The following is a 15,508-nucleotide window of genomic DNA, read 5'->3' on the forward strand; positions in this document are numbered from 1 at the left end:
CTGGGCCCAGAACTTCGCGGGTACATACTGTGTTTGCACCTTCTCCCCTTGGCCTCTCTGGGCCTCAGTTAGCCTCCTCTGTGAAATGGGAATCATTCATTCCTACCTCGTAGGGCTGCAGTGAAGGGGAAATGTGACAAGGTCTGTGCACACGCTTCGCACACATGGGGAGCTTCTCCTCCTCCAAGGATTAAGGAGGGTAATTCCCTAAAAACCATCGTCTGTGAACCCAAGGTTTTCCCCCCTGCTGGCCGTGACCCAGAGGGACACCTGCCCTGAGCTGCCGTTGGAAGAGGAGCCTATGGAGGCTGGACCTCTCAGAGGCCAGCACCAAATGGTGTGCAGCGGGCTTTGGAACTGGTGAGGCCGGGGTGGGATCCTGGCTCCAACACTCTGACTAGCTGGGTGACCAGAAAGTCCAGTTTCTGGGTCTATCAAGTTGAAGACCAGATCCCAGCCCCTGGGGCCCAGCCGCTCTGCTTCCCCGTGGACCTGACTATCTCCACGACGATGACAATTCTGGGTGCCAGGCACCCAAAAACGCTTTGTACATGTGAATGCAACTACTCTTCTCCATGAGCCTGGGATGTAAGTGCTAGAGTGTCCCCATCTTACAGAGGAGGAAACTGAGGCTCACACAGGCGACACAATTCCTGTCTGAATTCACGTGACCAAGAAGGAGAGCTGGGCTTGAAACTTGTCTCTGTCCTCCTGCTTCTGGATCCCAGGAGGGGTGTGGTAGGCTGAATAGCAGTCCCCCAAAGATGTCTGTGCCCTAGTCTCCGAAACCTGTGAATATGTGACATTACATGGCAAAAGGGACTTTGCAGATATAATTAAGGTTATAGACTTTAAAATGGGGAGCTTATCCTGGATTATCTGAGTGGGCCCAATTTAATCAGATGAGCCCTTAAAAGCAGAGAACATTCTTCAGCCAGAGGTAGAAGAGACGTGGCTGAAGGATGAACCACACATTTGAAGAACGAGGAGGCCTCGACCTGCCCTCGCTGGTTTGAAGATGGGACGGGGAGAGCGACAGACCAAGGAATGCATGTGGCCTTAAGGAGCTGAGAGGGGCCCTGGGCTGAGGCCCCGCCACTGCAAAGAACTGAATTCGGCCAACAACGTGGATGAACTTGGAGGTGATTCAGCCCCAGGATCTTCAGAAAGGAAGGCAGCCTGGTAATTTCGGCCAGGGAGCCGTGCTGTACCTGGACTTCTGACCTACAGAACTGTGAGAGAATGAATTTGTGTGGTTTTAAGCTTGTAAATTTGTGGTAATTTATTACGACGACAGCGGAAAACGAATACAAGGGTTTCCAGCCTTTTGAAGGTTTCTGTCAGTAAGAATGGCCCTGCATGAGTCCGCATGGGATTTTTCAAACGCAATTTTTAGAGAGGTGTTCGTTGAGATATTCAGCCGTGCGTCTAGTCCACTTTCACCCCAGTTATTGAGCACCTGCTGAAGCCAGGGTCTGGACGAGGCCCTGGGGATAGGAGGTGAATGTGATCAGCCCTCTCATTGCGTTGATGGAGTTCAGACTCTGTGGAGGACACAAAAAATACGATGTGAAGGGGACAATGTTCCCTGGGAGGAGACTCCCCAGGGGCGACTCCGCACGCCTGACCACACTCCTGCCTGCCAGGCCGGCCTTGGGAAACATCGCCACTGAAGAGCTGCAAACGCTGGCTTCCTAATTGGTTATTGATAGCGGAAAAGGGAGAAGCTGATAAGGACTCAGTCACCCTGCCCCAGGCAACTGGGCCTTGGAGGGAGTGAAGGTGCGGGGACAAACAGTGACACCTGGGAGGTGTTCCAGTCAATACGGGTATCCAGTGGTCGTCCCCCCCAGGGCAGGGGGCTGGGGAGGGGGGAGCGGGCTTGTGACTTCTGCCTTCACCTGCTGCCCAAGTGATAAGCTAGCAGGACCCAGAGGACAGCTGCTCCCAGGCTGAGCTGGCGAGGCCACCCCCCAACCTCAGGGGCCAGGTGACAGCCCGGCTGTCTAGGAGAGAGCAGAGGGCACCCCTCCCACTCCAGCCTCTGCCTTCTCTCCCAGGCCCTCCCCTCTCACCTTCTCATCTGAAGCCCACCTGTACCTTTGGAGCAGTTAGGGTCACCAGGGGAGCTCTAACCAGCCCCTGTGCCCAAGTCACACCCAGGTCCCCTGGAATCAGAAGCTGGGGAGCAAGACCCAGGTGTCACTGGAGTCTGTGTGCAGGACAAGGCAGGAGGCTTTGCAATCCTGGGCTCAAACCCGAGCTTTGGCACTTCCTAACTGTATGTGCCACCTAAGGCAAATCACAGACTTGAGGATGATACTGGTACTTACCGGAGGGTCCTGGCGAGGGTTAAATGAGGCGCCTGCAGCATTCACCTGGTCTCTGAAACATGGTAAATTCTAAGTGAAAGTCTGCTATTATTTTCGGTATTTTCCTTACCACAGTCTTACCCGCACTTCATCGTGCTACTGCATCCCACTGACTTCCAGAATATTCTGCCCCTTTCCTGGGTTATTTTCCTCTCTACTCATCCCTGCAATAGTCCCTGGAGGCCTCCCCTACAGGGTAATGCCCCCTCCTTCATGCAGGCCTCACACTCGCTCCTCATGTCCACCTACCTTCTGCTTCCCACAGCCCTGGTCACATCCTGGCCTCCCTCCTTGGGACGGAGTCCCCTCCCATATCTTAACAATAACCCCGTGCACTGTTGAATGAGCCCTCCCAGGGCATATTATCTCGCTTAATACTCAAAATCAAGCCCAAAACCCTGTTTGCAGACCGTCAAAACCCATTACATGCACACTTTTGTCAAAACCCACAGAGTGCACGCTTAGCCTTACGAATTCCATTGTATGTAAATTTTACTAAAAAGAAAAGAACTGTAACAAATGTTGAACTCTAGTTAAGGAATTGTTTAGGGCAAAGTGTACTGTGAATTTATTTTGAAATGCATGAAAAATAAGACAGACGGATGGATAGATATGAGGTTGAGAACAATAAAATGTAAATTACAGAATCTAGTGATGGGCATATGAGTGTTCATGTTAAAATTCAACTTTTCTGTGTGTTTGAACATTTTTATAATAAAACATTAGAAACTCTTTTGTGTAGCAATATCTGATAGTGGTTTTAAGTGGGAAAATAATCTTGAAAGTAGCTATGTGAGAGCAGTCTGTACGCAGGCGCAGCTCAGAGGTGAGGAGGGGAGGGCCAGCCCGCCTAAGTTGCTTGCTCCAGGCCCGCAGGTAGACCGGGAGGGAGCTGAGCTGTGAACCTGGTCAGATTTCTTGGACTCCCTGTACTGCTGTCTTTCCTCGCCCACCCTCTCTGCAGAAGCCCAGCTCCCGCTGAATCTACGTTCATGGTAGCCTCTAGTTCCTCCCCCTGCCCGAGTCCCCACAACCTACCCACCCTTCCTGGTCTCATGGTCCTCCCTCCCCAACCTGGCTTCACAGTTTGTCATTTCAGGTACGTGTGCAGCACCTAGACTGCTGCCCCTGTCCTGCTTCAGAACCGGCCAGGCTGGTCCCCCGTTCCTGGAGAGGACACCATCACCCCATCCTCAGCTCCTGTCTCCCTCTCCTTGCAAACGGGAAAGTTCCTGAAAGTGACCAGTTGATTCAATTACAGATTAATGTTCTGCAGCTGCGTTGTTGCCTGGCAACCTTGTGACTCATCTCTCCCCTCCCTCCTAGCGTCACCTGACGTCAGCCCCTTTTGCTCGCCATGACCACGGTTGTCTGAGTCCACCTTCCGTCCTTTTCTCCTTTCCCCCAACACTGGAGGGTGCGGAGCCCTGTTCAAGGTCAGCCTCTCCACCAGGGCCCTTCATCGCAGAGCCCTCTTGCCTCCTTAGAGACCATGTGCCTTCACTTTTTCATTCGTTCATTCATCTATTTATTCAACAAAAAATTTCCTAAGTGCCCACGTTGTGTCAGGCACTGTGCTGACTCTGGGGACACAATGTTGGTCACCAGGGTGTTCATTCCTTTTCTCTTGGAGGGGAGAGAGTATGATATGAGCTTAAGGTGCCCTGGATGGTTGGGAGGGGAGGTAGGCAGGGAACACTTCTCCTTCCCCCTGGACCTTGAAGCTCTCCTACCTGCAAGCCTGATGTTTACAAAACATTTTCACCTCCCCTTACCAGAATAACACTGATTAAAATTTAGGGGGCCCTTCCATGGGCAGGTCCCCATGCTAAGCACTTTACATGCATTACGTCTGCCAATCCTCACCACAACCCCATGAGGAGGGTAACACTATGGGCCCTAGTCTTTAGCCAAGGAAACTAAGGCACAGAGAGGTTGGTGATTTTGGGGAGAAACAATGAAGCAATCCACCACAGGCCTTGAGCATCCCTGAATGTTCTTGCTGAGTTTGCCAGGAATGCAAGGTCATGACCACTCTTTCTCCTGGCCATTTCTCAGGGTTGGGTTTGAAGAGAGTAATCTTGAAGGATGAGGTAATATCTCCCTATGGGACAAAGTGCAGGCTTGCTACTACTGGCTATAAGAGCAGTAGATTCCCCAAGCTCAGTGTTCCTCAGCTGCAAGCAACTACTGCCCACATAGAATCTATGTGGGTCCATATTGTGTCACCACCAAGGAACTCAGGGGCAAGGGGAACTGATGTAAATCATGCTGCTAGTTGGGTTGTGAGTAGTAAAGTTCTTTGTCTCTGACCCGGGAGTCTTGTGTCTTCTGCCAGCATTGGTGAAACAGTATTAGGATAACTTATCGGCTTGTAAGTCAGGTAAAATCAAATACCACACTCAACCCAGCGATTTGCCCAGGACACAGCTCACTGGACACATAGCTGAGACTGGAACCTAGGCAGTTGGACTCTATGAACATTAAAACAGTCTTTCCTTGCTGCATTTCTGCTTCCTCTACAGAGATCTTCCTTCCCTTCACTCTGTCTATCAAGCCAGTGACTGGGGTTGGTGGGAGTGACAGGCAGTGGGGGCAGGGAGAAATGGGGGGTTCTGGTGGCTGACCTCACTTGACTGTTGTAAAAAGCTATTTCAGGGAAGGGAGAAGGGGCAGCACATTTCTTTAGGCTTTCCTGGAGTTCTGCATTTATAAACCCACCTAATTCCAAACTCTCCCTGGCAGAGGGTAGAGGACATTTTCATTCACCGGCCAAAGTGGGGCTGCCATGCGGCAAGGGCAAAAACCCTGCCCATAATTTGCCCACCCAGCCAGCTTTGAAATGATGTAATTAAAAAAGTATACATATACATCTAACCGGTTTATTGAGATATAGTTCACGTATCACACCATTCACTCTTTTAAAGTATACAATCCAGTGGCTTTTGGTATCTTCACAAAGTTGCACAACCATTACCATTATCTAATTCCAGAACATTTTTGTCATCCCAAAAGGAAACCTCATACCCGTCTGCAGTCACTCCTCGTTCCTCTCAGCTCCTGGCAACCACTAGTCTACTCTCTGTCTCTATGGATTTGCCTATTCTGGACATGTCATATAAACAGGATCATACAATATGTAGCGTTCTGTGTCTGATTTCTTTCACCTGGTGTAACGTTTTCAAGATTCATTCATGTTGAAGCACGTAACAGTACTTTGCTCCATTTTTTGCTGAATAAATATGCCATTGTATAGATATGCTACATTTTTTTTTTTTTTGAGGAAGATTAGCCCTGAGCTAACATCCATGCCCATATTTCTCTACTTTATATGTGGGACGCCTACCACAGCATGGCTTGACAAGTGGTGCCACGTCCGCACCCGGGAGCCGAACCAGTGAACCCTGGGCTGCTCAAGTGGAACGTGTGCACTTAACCACTGCACCACCGGGCCAGCCCCATATATACTACGTTTTATTTATTCATTTATCAGTTGATGGACATTTGGGTTGTTTCCACTCTGGTTGTTATGAACGATGCTGCTATGAACATTTATGTACAAGTCATTGCCTGAACATATGTCTTCACTTCTCTATGTTTAACTCTCTTCATATGTTCCCGTCTCTATGTTAAACCCTGTGTTTAACTTTTTGAGGAACTGCAGGGCTGTTTTCCTCCGCGGCTGCGCCATTTTGCATTTCCACCAGCAATGGATGAGGGTCCCCACTTCTCCACATCCTCCACCAAACATTATCGTCTGTCTTTTTGACTACAGCCATCCTAGCGGGTGTGAAGCGGCATCTCACTGTGGGTTTTTTTTTTTAAGATTTTATTTTCCCTTTTTCTCCTGAAAGCCCACTGATACATAGTTGTATATTTTTAGTTGTGGGTCCTTCTAGTTGTGGCATGTGGGACGTCGCCTCAGCATGGCCTGACGGGTGGTGCCATGTCTGCGCCCAGGATCTGAACCAGTGAAACCCTGGGCCGCCGAAGCAGAGCGAGCAAACTTAACCACTTGGCCACAGGGCCGGCCCCTCACTGTGGTTTTGATTTGCGTTTCCCTGATGGCTAATGATGTTGAGCATCTTTTCATATGGTTATTGGCCATTTGCAGGTCTTCTTTGGAAAAATGTCTCTTTAGACCCCCTGCCCATTTTTCAATTGTGTTCCCTTTTTATTATTGAGTTTTATTATTGAGTATCACTTTCTTGATAGCATCCTTTGAAATGAAAGTTTTAAAATTTGATAAAGTCTGATTCATCCATTTTTCTTTTGTCACTTGCAATTTTGGTGTCTTATCTAACTAAGAAGACTTTGCCTAATTGAAAGTCATAAAGATTAATTCTTTTATTTTCTTTTAAGAGTTCTGTAGTTTTAGGGGCCGGCCCGGTGGCACAGCAGTTAAGTTCGCACGTTCTGCTTCTCGGTGGCCCGGGGTTCACTGGTTCGAGTCCCGGGTGCGGACATGGCACTGCTTGGCAAGACATGCTGTGGCAGACGTCCTACATAGGAAGTGGAGGAAGATGGGCACGGATGTTAGCTCAGGACCAAGCAGCAAGAAGAGGAGGATTGGCTGTAGACATTAGCTCAGGGCTAATCTTCCTCAAAAAAAAAAAAAAAAAAAAAGAGTTCTATATTTTTAGGGGCTGGCCCCGTGGCTGAGTGATTAAAGTTCATTGTACTGCACTTAGGCAGCTAGAGTTCACGGGTTTGGATCCCGGGTGCAGACCTACCCTGCTCATCAGCTATGCTGTGGTGGCATCCCACATACAAAACAGAGGAAGACTGGCACAGAAGTTAGCTCAGGGCTAATCTTCCTCACGCACACAAAAAGAGTTCTGTATTTTTAGCTTTTTTATTTAGGTCTACGATCCGCTTTGAGTTAATTTTTGTATCCAGTGGAAAGTATGGGTCCATCTTCACTTTTTCGCATGTGGATATCCCCTTGTCCCAGCATCATTTGTTGAAAAGACTATTTCTCCCCATTGAATTGTCTGGGTACCCTTGTCGAAAATCAGTAGACTGAAATATGATGATTCCTGACAATTTGTAATTTGTGTTATTTCAAATGTAATGTGTAGAGTGAGGCTTTATTAGTGTGTTTTATAACAGCTTCGCAACTTTCCAGGCACACCAGAGTCCCCTGGAGGTCTTGTGAAGAGGCAGATTCTGATTGGGTTCGGCTCAGATGGGCCCTGGGACTGTATTTCTAACAAGTTCCCATGTTAGCCCAGTGCCGTTGGTCTGCAATCACACTTGGAGTAGCAGGCCTTTATAAAACGTGATTTCTTTTCTTTTTAAATATTCTTTTCTGTGTTTTCTCCCCAAATCCCCCCAGTGCATAGTTGTATATTTTAGTTGTGGGTCCTTCTAGTTGTGGCATGTGGGACGCCACCTCAGCATGGCCTGACAAGCAGTGCCACGTCCGCACCCAGGATCTGAACTAGCAAAACCCTGGGCCACTGAGGTGGAGTGCACGAACTGACCCACTTGGCCACGGGGCCGGGCCCTAAAACGTGATTTCAAATGGCCCAATTTAAATTCACATATGAAAGCTCCAGTGAAAAAGAGGTTTGTGAGTAACTGCTCAAAGAGCTGGCAGCACACAGATTACCTTAAGAAATAAGAACTTCTCTCTCCTCATCGATTATCCAAAACTTAAAGCTACTCTCTCAAACAGCCCTTAAAAAGGAAATGAAAACCATAGGGTACTTCGAAAATTATAGCCATGAGAATTCTAAGAGATGGGGCCAAATCCAATTTAGAGCGTTAAAGCATTAAGGAATTAATATAAATGTGTGAATCTTCAAACTCAAGAAGTTAGAAAAAGAACTGCAAAGTCAACCAAGGAATGAGGGCGGAAAGAAAAATGATAAAAAGTGGAAAGCAATGATTGAGAAAAACAAAAAAAATGATAGGGTTGTTAAGACTGAGAATGGATTTTTTTTGAAAAATCAATAAAACAGAGAAACATCTAGCAAGACCAATTGTTCAAAAAACAGAAATCCCATGTGGTTAGACGTGAGAAAGAGGATTTAATTAACAAAGAGAGATTTTTAAAATTATAAGAAATACTATGCATTATTTTATGCTAATAAACATGATCATCTCAATAAAAGGGACAATTTTCTCAACAAAAGGGAAAAATACACATTTACAAGATCAAGAAGAAAACTCAAATAGTTCAAAATTAAGGAAGAAATTGAAGGAGTCGTCAAAGAATTACCTCTAATAAAGATTAAAGGCCAGAGGATTTAATGACGGACTATCATTCAGCCATTAAAAACGGTGTTTACAAAGAACAATTAAGGACACAGGGAAATTCTCACATAGTGGATTATGGTGATTTCTATTTTCTTTTTTCCTACATTTTGCTATTTTCCCATTTCTTTTCAGTGAATGTATATTATTTTCCTAGTCAAATAAAATGCTTTTTAAGGAAGAGCAGGGTGCACCCAAGCCTCCATCTCTTCATCCCCAGCTCACTGCTCCGGGTGGGGCTTCTGACCCTCCTTAAGGTCATCAACCCAATGGCGCTGGATCTCTCTTAGTTTCCCACCATAGTTTCCTGCAGCAGTTGGCAATGTTGGCCAGCCCTCTGGGCTTCTCTGATAAGGTCCCCTACTAGGTACTTCTCTACCTGCTTCATCCTTCCATTCCTTCCACTCTCTAAATGTAGGCGCTACTACGATGTCCAGACTCTCCTTCCCTCTCCCTTGGTGGTCCCTCCCTTTGTCATGACTTTGGTTACGCCTTCAGTGTTCTTGATCCTCAAGCTGTCTCCAGCCACAACTCCTCTTCCAAGTCCAGACTCCATTGCCAACTCTTTGCTGTGTTCATTCATTCATTCACGCATTCATTCACATTTATGGAGTACTTAATCGGGGCAGGCATGGTGCCAGGTGTGGGGGTTCAAACCACACCTTTTCTCTCATGGCGTTTATACTCCAGCTGGGGAGTCAGATGTTAAACCAACCACTGTAGAAATATTTCACCTGCTGCAAGGGGTCACGTTCGGTGTGTGATGGGAGAGGCTCTCTGTTTCTCCATCGCAGCAGTCACTGTCTGGACAAGAATCTTATTTATTAATGTTAGGTTGATTTTGTTTGTCTTCTTCCACTGGAACATTTGCTCCACATGGGCGGGGATCTCTGTTCGGTGCTACATCCCAGTGCCTTAAAGGGTGTCTGGCACATTCTAGGTTTGGAATAAATGTTTACTGAATGAATGCATGGTTCATGCTATAAGAAGTTTAAAATTAGCAGGGTTATCCTATTTGGTAGACTGGGAGGGAAAAGGTGGGTTAAATCAGTGATTCTCAAAAGGGGGGTGTGGTTTTTGTCCCCCAGGTGCATTTGGCAATGTCTGGAGACAATTCTGGTTGTCCAGGGGGTGAGGGAAGAGGTGCTATTGGCCTCTAGTGGGTAGAGATCAGAGATGCTGCTAAACATCCTATGATACACAGGACAGCTCCCCTCCTCCCCAACAAATACCTCTCTGGCCCCAAACATCAATAATGCTGAGGGTGAGAAACCCTGGGTTGCCTGAGCCCACTGGGAACTATCATAAGCCTGGGCCAGCTTCTCATAGAGTTGCCCACATGAATGTCTTCTGTCCTGCGTCCAGCAGCAAAGCAGCTGAGATCTCTCTCAGTGAGCCTCAACTTTTTTGGACTCAACAATCCTTTTCTCTCTTCTGTTAAGAATCTAGAGGACCAACTTGGGAATTTTAGATCATTTGCAACATATACCAGGGATACACCAGGCATTTTAAGTAAAAGGTAATTTATTGGAAGTTGGCAAATTATGATAGGTTCTTCTCTGAGGTTTAATTTAAAATACAATCTGGGGCTGGCCAGTGGTGCAGTGGTTAAGTTCGCACGTTCCACTTCTTGGTGCCCTGGGGTTCGCCGGTTCGGATCCCGGGTGTGGATGTAGCACCACTTGGCAAGCCACGCTGTGGTAGGCGTCCCACATAGAAAGTAGAGGAAGATGGGCACGGATGTTAGCTCAGGGCCAGTCTTCCTCAGCGAAATGAGGAGGATTGGCAGCAGTTAGCTCAGGGCTAATCTTCCTCAAAAAAAAAAAAAAAACAATCTGTAATAATCATACCATTTAAAGACAAATTTCTGGGGGCCGGCCCCTGGCAAAGTGGTTAAGTTTGTGCGCTCTGCTTCAGCAGCCCAGGGTTTTGCTGGTTCCCATCCTGGGCGCCAACATGGCACTGCTCATCAGGCCATGCTGAGGCGGTGTCCCACATAGCAGAGCCAGAAGGACCTACAACTAGAATGTACAACTATGTACTGGGGGGCTTTGGGGAGAAAGAAAAAGAAAAAGAAGATTGGCAACAGCTCAGGCGCCAATCTTTAAAAAAAAAGATAATTATTGACTTTCCCCATTAGAAAAGCAACACAATACTTTTTATATTTAATTAGAAGAAAAAGCATGACTTCCGACAAATTAAAAAGTGATACTGTATCACGTTTGGTTACAAGAATATATATTAAAATGCAGATTTAAATTTCATTATGTATTTTTAAAAAAACTAAAGTTCAGGGCTGGCCTCCTGGGTGCTGTAGTTAAGTTTGTGTGCCCTGCTTCGGCAGCCTGGGGTTTTAGGGGGTTTGTGGGTTTGGACCCCGGGTATGGAGCTACACACAACTTATCAAGCCACGCTGTGGCAGCAGCCCACATGCAAAATAAAGGAAGACTCGGAACAGATGTTAGCTCAGGGCCAATCTTCTGCACCAAAAAGCAAACGAAAACCCCCTGCAAACTAAAGTTCCTTAAGATCCCCTTACATTTGTTATACTTTTGTATTATTTCTCCCAGAGGGTGATACAAGAGAGTTCCAGGCTACTCACACACAAGCCCACTGCAAATAGCACGTGAGAGATGTAGGCTCTCTTTGGTCCCAGTGAATGAAAAGCCAAATTAGACCTAGCCCTCCCTATATTTTCTCCTTCAACATGGTTTTTGACACCTCGGAGACCTCTTAATTGGATGAACAGGACCTGCAGGTCTAGTGGGGCTCCGCGGGGGTGAATGGGTAGGTCAGCATCACCCGAGGGCCACCCCCAATGGTTTTGGCCTGGGGATGTGAGGACTGAGCCCAGGCTTGGTACCACTGAAGAGCTCCCCAGCTGATTTCCGGGACAGCCAGGTTTCTGCCCTTCTCAGCCGGTGCAATCCTACTCAGTCCATATGCAGCTCACAACTGTTGCCCTCCGTACTCCAACAGCCTGTTTTTGTGCATTTCAGGGCAGATCTCAAACTGAAATGGAAAACGTACTTATAAAACATTAAAAGTCATAATGTTACTGTCTTTTTTTAACCAGCTCGCAGATCACACTATGAGGTCTGCTAATTTTATGGTCCAACCCAGTGCTTCTCCAATTGTGTTAAATGAAGATTGTTAAAGTGAAGATTGATTTAGTAGGTTTGGGGTGGGGCTGGAAGCTCTGCCCGTCCAACAAGCTCCCTGGTGATGCTGAGCAGAGAGTCTTTAGTTCTGTCTCCACGGTGGACCGCGGAACCAGGCGAGCCACGTCTCAGCACTGGCTTGCGCCTGTTTCCCGCAGCCTCACAGAAATGGAGTGAGAATCAATGGCTTGACACACACACAGAGTGACTGTCGTGTTTATGTTTTAACTGCCATATTAACATTTTTCACCCTCTGTGTTCCCTGTGCTTCCTGTTTTTAACCAATTGTCCTTTCTGGATATAAATTAACCATAAAGGACTAAGATTAAAGACAATTTAAACTGTGCAATGACCCTGATTGCTGCAGCTGCACGGCGGCTGGCGACAGTGGCTGTGAAGCGAGTGAGTCAGGCATGGCTCCTGCCTGACTCACACTCCGTTTTGGAGATATTTAAAAATATTTTAAATAGTTATTAATTTTAAAAATCGATATTGAAATATGCACCGTTACTGCTTGCAATGACGTGCCTGGAAAACCTTGGTTAATCCCTGGGGCTCTGGAAGCCGCGGAAGGAAACCACGGACCAGTGACTCTTAACTGTTTTGGGTCGTTGGCTCTTTTAAGAATCTGATTATTGCTATGGACAGTCTCCCAAGAAAATGCATGCACGTACATTACACACGATATTTCACTCTCAGGAGTTGGTTTCTCAGATGCTGGTAACCAAGTTCTGACCCTCGGCTGCCCCCTTGTCAAACCATCTTAAATATAATACTCCTGATTACTTTCCCGGAAGTTTAGCTCGATGATGCTTCTCTCCTGCTCAAGTTTCCGGGATAGCTCCCCATTAGGCACAGTAGTGTTTCCACAGGTGTGGTTTGTGGCTCTCCCAGAGGAATTGGCTGATGCTGGTTAAAAAGGCCGGTTCCTGGGCCCCACATCAGAGCTTCCGGATCAGAATCTCTGCCTGAAGGCAGGCCATTCCCTGGAGTTTGTAGGCTGGGCACTCGACCCTTGGAGCCTCGGTCACATCTCGTACCAGACGAAGAAAATGCACCCACGGGCCAAACAACTATGTATTTTCCATAATATTTTTGAAAAGATGTTGATAAATTTTACAAATCTAAGTTTTGTTAAAAATAGTCAATATTGGGGCTGGCCCCGTGGCCAAGTGGTTAAGTTTGCGCGCTCCGCTGCAGGCGGCCCAGTGTTTCGTTGGTTCGAATCCTGGGCGCGAACATGGCACTGCTCATCAAACCACGCTGAGGCGGCGTCCCACATGCCACAACTAGAAGAATCCACAGCGAAGAGTGTACAACTATGTACCGGGGGTGTTGGGGAGAAAAAAGGAAATAATAAAATCTTTAAAAAAAAATAGTCAATATTGTTCTTTCTCTAAAACGCTTATTACGTTTCCATATAGTTATGTAAGAATTGTGCCGCAGCTACTGCCAATGTTCCCTGTTGTAAGCGTCCCCGTTATTCATTCTGATTTTGCAGATTTTTGGTCAAATTTTGGAGAAGATACGTTTCTTTTCAGTTCGTAGACATTTTTGAAGGCCCTTGGGAAGTGGGTGGGACCTGGGCATTGTTCAGCTAACACCCAGGAGAGCCAGACTGTCCTGGGTGGGGCCTAGAACTGGAATTTTTAACAAGCTCCCCAAGAACAGTGCATTTTATGAATATTTGAATTAGGAAGATTTAAGAGAGCGCAAGAGAAGAAATTACCAAAGCCTCAGATTTTGTGTTAATTTTGAAATAATGTCTATCTCCTGAAAAGTTAAAAACTAGTCAAGGAGCTCTTAATTTCGCTCTTGTGAAGAGAGACCTGTGTTTCGACACTGACGCCACAAGAGGGCACCACTCCGGCTTGTAAACAAGGACGGGGGTCAAGTCGAGCTACCGAGTGGAATGTGTGGCTCCCGAAGATACTGTTTCTCTGACCTATTTCTAGGTAAAATTAGAATAGGCTTTAGTTTTTGTAGATTGCTGCTCAGTTTTAGCTGACCAGTTCACATTTTGTCTTCACAGCACCATTTTAAGGAATTTTCGGTTTGTCCCTGCTTGTCCCTATTGCAGAGGGTGGGCACCGGGGCAGGAGGGCTGCTGAGGCCTGGGGTGGGGCAGGCAGACTGAGGGGAGACACGGGAGGTAACGGGAGAAGAGGGAAGGGGTGAATGTTGGACAGAGAGGGGAACGAGGACATAGACAGAAGAGACTGGAGGTCGGGGAGAGGAACGAGGGAGCAGAGCGCCGCGAGACATTTGTCAGAGATGCTTTTGTACAGAAACATCTAAAGGTCTTAGCCTGCTCTCATCTCACACCAACCTTCCAGCCCTCACTTTCCTCTACTCCCTTCTCTCCACCTACTTGCTAAGTTATGTTACCTCTCTGAGTCTCAGTGTCACCATGGGACTGAGGCTCTACTGCTAAATCAATGAGTCGATGTACACCTGAAGCCCTTGACACACGCCTGGCACACAGTGAGAGACAGAACTGTATTTTTCTGCTCTATGCAGGCCCTTTGTTCCAGCCAAACGGTCCTAGCTTAGATTCCTCATACACACTGGGTGCTTCCACCTCTAGGTCTTGACTCCTGTTCCACGTTACCTGGAATGCCCCACTTCAGTGGCACCTCCCTTATGAAGCCTTCCCTGGCACAGATGAGGGTGGGGAAGATTTCCCAATCCTCAGAGATCCTGTGGCTCTTCGGCCACACCAGTGGTGGCATTGCCCCTTTCTGCCTCGCGTCAAGGCTCTGTGCTGGTCTTGACAGCCCTCTCAGGCCGTCAGCTTCCCAAGCACAGGGTGTCTGCTTGACTCGCCTTTGTGCGCTGATTCCCCACGATGCACTGCGCGTACCAACCAATCTGTCAAATGAGCTACTAAGATTGTGAATGTCGTCATCCGACGGAAGAGCAGAGAGTCCCGGGTTCCAGATGAGGTTCCACCACTTACCAGCCTTGCAAACTCCCACATCTGTTTTCTCAATCATCAAGTGGAGAGAACTATGCTTAATTTCAGCCCTGAGGTACACCCAAGTCACATCAACTGCACTACAGTGTCGACAAACCTCCTAGTTCACAGGTAATTGGTTTTGCTTGGTTCCAGACAGCTGATTTTAATACTGATGTTGCTACTTTAACTTGGAATAATCCTTCTAGAGAATTGGAGGTCCTTAAAAGGAGCAAAAGATGTTAAGCTGAGCTACAGCACAGCACAGGACCTGCACATCAACCTACAGCCTGTGATTGTTTCCTCCCACCCTCTGCTTGTGGTTTTCTGTGGGGACAGCCTCCAGGGTTGCTTCCACAAGTGCCTCAAGAAAAGCACTCTTGTCTACAGTCAAATCTTACTGATTTCAAAGTATCACCCACACGTTTGAAGACTATCAGTCTGGAGTCAAGTGGTAAATTCTTCCTTTTACTAGATCAGTTTTGTAGGACCTTATCTTAATAAAGCTTCCACCTCTGGGGTTAGAATCATCTTCTATTTCCAGAGCACATGCCGGTGGCTCAGCCTTTCACCCACCCTCCCCCACACCTCAGCCGGTTCCAGGTTGGCCTTTATCTACAAGACAGGGGCTGGCAACAAACACGAAAAGGGCTGATTCCTCATGACCATTCTCAGCGGTTTGAAGCCTTTATTTCTGTACCTGAAATTAGTACCAGTTCTCGTGATCCACATGCTGGCAGAATTCTATTATGTAACAG

This window comes from Equus przewalskii, chromosome 10 (genome assembly GCF_037783145.1).
Source record: "Equus przewalskii isolate Varuska chromosome 10, EquPr2, whole genome shotgun sequence".
Classification (NCBI taxonomy): domain Eukaryota; kingdom Metazoa; phylum Chordata; class Mammalia; order Perissodactyla; family Equidae; genus Equus; species Equus przewalskii.